Genomic DNA, 4,432 nt, shown 5'->3' with positions numbered 1-4,432 from the left:
ACTTGATTTAAGTTGTTTAGTTCCAGTGTCGTAAAGTTTTACATGATATTGGATAAGTTTTACTCAAAATGATATTAACCAAATGAATCATAGGAGAAATCAATCATCGTAACATTTGATTTATTAGCTTAAATTTAGATGCCAAATATATACTTCCGCGAAATTCTCTTGTTCTTCCCAAACCCCTACCTCGCGGAAGAATATGTCACACATGTTTATCGACTTACAATCATTTAAAACAAAAGGGTGTATAAGAAGTAGGTTTTGGGACAACACTCACTGGTTCTTCTTCAAGAGAAGGACTGTTACTGATGTCGATATAATTAATAGCATGTCATCTTATCAGTTTTCGTCTGAATTTGCATTTCATATTGGTTTTGGTTTGCAAATCATTTTAGATTTTTATCAAACTCATACGCTCCCGAAGGTAGCGTTTATGGTTATATTATCAACTTGGTTCTGTATACTTATGGCAAGAAAAAACATCAATATCCGGTCTGTACCTTCATTTTCAGGAGCTGAAAAACAGCTTGATGGCAGCGTCATTTGCTTATACTTATATATATATTTCGATAATTAAATACAAATCGAATCTTGGCTTTCCCAAGATAGGGTTGGTCATAATAGTCCGCAGTATGGTGCTCAGATGTCAATCGCCGAAACAGTGGTCCTCGTATCTCCTACTTCAAACAAACATGGACATTCTGGCAAATAGACATATCGGACCATGACATTTAGTATTGTAAACCACCCGCTGGTATCCTGTCCGTTATACCTGCCGGTGGTCTACCGTAATGTACATGTAGAACAGGTAGCGCCATATCCATAAAATTGTTCGATTTAAATAGTTGTATTTGTAGTTTCTACTTTTATGGGTTTATTTTTTTATAGGTTTTACTTCTGCAATAGGGTTTCCTGGTATTATTCTTTGTCCCGTGAAATGTTGTTGTACGTTCCTTTGATTCCCGATGATTTCTGATAATCCAGATACTGCTCCTAAAATGGGGCCTCTGTTGTTAACTTCAAAACGCTTTTTTTACAATAATAATAATGTGTATGTATAACAACTATAGGTTACAGACCACCAATTCAACCAATGAGCATTTGGAACGTAGGCAAAAATAGTCCTACGCAGAAATTACCCCTGTTCCTCATAGTGCTGTGAAAAAAGTTCTCATCTCATTTAAAAAATTTAAACAGTTTCTGAAAGGAAAAACATTTCTGTACATTTTATAGGTGCATTTTGCTTCTTGTGATGTGAAGCCTAATCTCCATAATGATTTCTAAATATACCCCTATCTTAAGAAAACACTGGGATTTCCCATGCTATTTATAGACACTTCACTTCCAGTGACCAGTACTGCACTGCAAGTCTGCTAACCCCACATGCCATTCTGAGGATTGTGAGCTGACATATGTAGAATCATGCTGATATATAGTCATCTGCAGGTTAAAGTTAAGGTAAAGTCCAGAGAAGCCATTGAATATTGTGAAATTAGCATAGAAGCCTATGGGAAGTGGAATTAGTGGTTTCTAGCCTATATCAACTGTACGAGTGGTGTCCGACGTGGTGGGATATACCTTTCATGAAGCGGTTTTATTATTCCGTTAGACTTCTCGCATTAACAGAGAATGATATTAGCGGCGGACTTAAATTACGAAATTATAATCTTCCTTAAGTTCGGTAAAATCCATATTTGGTATTATTTCCACACCTCAAGTCTGGAAAGATTTCTGGCAAAATTCTGGAGTTGTAAATTGCCGCCGAAGATACTTTCAGCAATCTACCATGTTATGATGATTGGGGGTTGTTTTTAACGACCTTGAATACCAATACAGGCCTCTCACGGTCGATGTTAGTGGGTTAGTAGAACTAACTGATATTGGTGGCGGAGCCCAGCCTTCGGGATACCTGACCGAAGAACTCGGTCAGAGTATGTCATACTAGCGGCTGGGCTGCTCTGTTGACGCTCTGGCCTACTCCAAGACCCTACGTGGGTCCGAGAGCGTTTTCCCACTTTAACTGTTTGGGAATACGTCAACGTGTAGAGTGTCTACCATGTTAAAATACTTTCGCGTTTATATATGTTGGGAGTTTGTACCAGGTGACCTAAAGCAACCAATGGCAGATTGTCCTTTTAAATAAGTTATGTCAAATTGTCCGCTAACTGTCCTTACTAATATATTACTTCAACAATTCGAGTGAAAGTCAAAAATAGTTGTCATAAGATAAACGATCCGACACCACTATCATAAATACGCATAAATACCAAAGCGGAAGTTTCCTTAGACAAAAAATAGCCCCCTCTACTATTCTTAATAACAAAAAACAAAAAACAAACAAAAAAACAAAAGAAAAAAACAAAAAGAAAAAAAAAAGAAAAAAAAAAGAAAAAAAAAGAAAAACACCTTAAATAGTAATGAAAACTGGGACCTTTACGATGAACCTAATATGATAAATGATGAAATAATAGAGATTCTTTGACGTTTTTCTCCTAACTCCAAGAAATGGCGACTGGTTGAAGCTGAACAAATACAAAGTACAGAGTGTTGAATAATAACCGTGCATGAATCTTAACAGAAGTTATATAGCATGAATAAGAAGTGATATAAACATGAATGAATACAACAAAAATCTTGTGCAGCTACTAGTTATTCTTTATAAGTAATTGCACAAGCTTAATGACAAAATCAATGGAAGTGGGTAAGTGTAACCTTGCCATAGTGAACACTGGTTCTAATGACAAAATCCATGGCAAGTGTATTGACATATCAGATACTGCTTGCCTTGTGCCACAAGCATATCAAATATAGTAAAATTCTACCCCTATCCATCCCTTGAATAACTATCCTAAAAAGATCAATTTCCCCAAGAACAAAAAAAAAGTTTTTTTGCCATTTCTTACACTTCCCCCAACTTAAAGAATTTGAATTCTCCTGAATTTACCCAAAAAGTTTATATAAATTGTCTATTTTAGTTCTTCTCCAAGTCTTAGCTGGAGTTCAGCTTCATCAAGCTTGATCAGAAGGTGATCTAAATTCTGGTCTCTTTCTTTAATTGCAGCTTCTAGCGTAGACAGAAATTGAATGGTTGACTTGTCCTCTTTGTTATATTTTATGATTTCCACTAAGACCTGGTAGTTATGAAATCTTGCTTTTATGGTCATAGTATGTTCCTTTTCTCCTATGATTTTTTTTGTTACTGATAAGGCCAGGAAGTTGTTTTCAAGTAAGAGTTCTTCTTTTGTCACTTTTGCAGTTGCCTCCCTGATTGTATTTCAAAGGTAATGTTGGCAAATTCACAATGAAATTATTTCTGTTCTGATGCCATGGCCTGCCACTGCTTTGGTGGCCATTTTATAGTTGTAGGAGTGGTGATTAAGGTGATTATCTCATCTTCCTTCCATCTCCTTCGCCCGGCAGGAAACAGTGGCATGCCTCCAATATTCAGTAGTTCAATGGCCCTCTGTTTGCTGGTGGGTGTCAAGTTGATTTTTCCTTCCTGAAGTTTCCTGATCCTTTCCTCGTGGTCTTGTTCATTTCTTCTTTCCTTCTCAGTCTCTTCCGGTTCTTTACCTTGTTTTATTTACCATTCTTACCTCTCAACCTCCTTCTTTTATTCCTTTTCCTCCCGCTCATCTTCCTCCAGTTCCTTTTTTCTCTGTTCCTTTTCCTTCCTCTCAATGTATGATTTTAGTTACTTTATGTTCTTTGTTGTGTATATCTGTTTTCCATGTCTGGTCTTTGTCCCTGGATTACATTCTTTTGCTTACCGCTATAACCTTGGTTCCCTTGATTACTCTCTCAGTTTCCTCTTGTTCCTTCTACCTTTGTTCCCTTTCCTTCCTCTCAGTTTCCTCCAGTTTCTTACACCTTAGTTCTTTCTCTTTCATCTTAGCCTCCCCCAGGTCTTTCCTTCTTTGTTTTTTCGTCTTCTCCTGTTGAACCTCTTGTTCCTTTTTCCTTCTCTTAGCCTCCTCTTGTTCTTTTCGTACTATGTTCTCCTTCTCTTTCCTCCCAGTCTTCTTTCTCTCGGCTTTTCCTTTCTCTTGTTTCTGAACTTCTTGTCCCTTTCTTTTTTCTTCCACTTTGTCCTTCTTTCCGATGTTCTTTGCCGTAGACACATTTTGCATTTCAAAAAGTGGTGTTTTAACCCAACTTTTTTTTCTATTTTATCTTCCCTGGGAAGTTCATCTTCTCCTTTCAATACTATATCGGATGTCGATGGAATCTAGAGGGGAGAGATAAGAACGGGTACCATTATTGGCTTTTTCGTTCTTATTTCCTTGACACCACTTTGACAATTGTCTCTAGCTGTTGATTTTCATTAATTATTGGGATAGTGCTTGGTAAGGATGGATGTCTTTCTCCTTACCAAGTTATCTAAGGCTCTTGCATCCTGAACTGCTTCATCTTTTATTACTACTTTGTA

At 37.0% G+C, this 4,432-nt stretch overlaps 1 pseudogene; it reads right to left on the bottom strand.

The window, feature by feature from the left end:
• Positions 1–2,969: 2,969 nt before the first annotated feature.
• LOC148626943 (uncharacterized) lies at positions 2,970–4,133 on the bottom strand (annotated as a pseudogene).
• Positions 4,134–4,432: the final 299 nt, after the last annotated feature.

The sequence above is a fragment of the Perna viridis genome, chromosome 1, assembly GCF_037379345.1.
Source record: "Perna viridis isolate PV_CMFRI_1.1 ecotype Kerala chromosome 1, ASM3737934v1, whole genome shotgun sequence".
NCBI classification, from domain to species: Eukaryota; Metazoa; Mollusca; class Bivalvia; order Mytilida; family Mytilidae; genus Perna; species Perna viridis.
The sequence above is the reverse complement of the archived record's forward strand: the minus strand, read 5'-3'. Positions and strand labels throughout refer to the sequence as shown.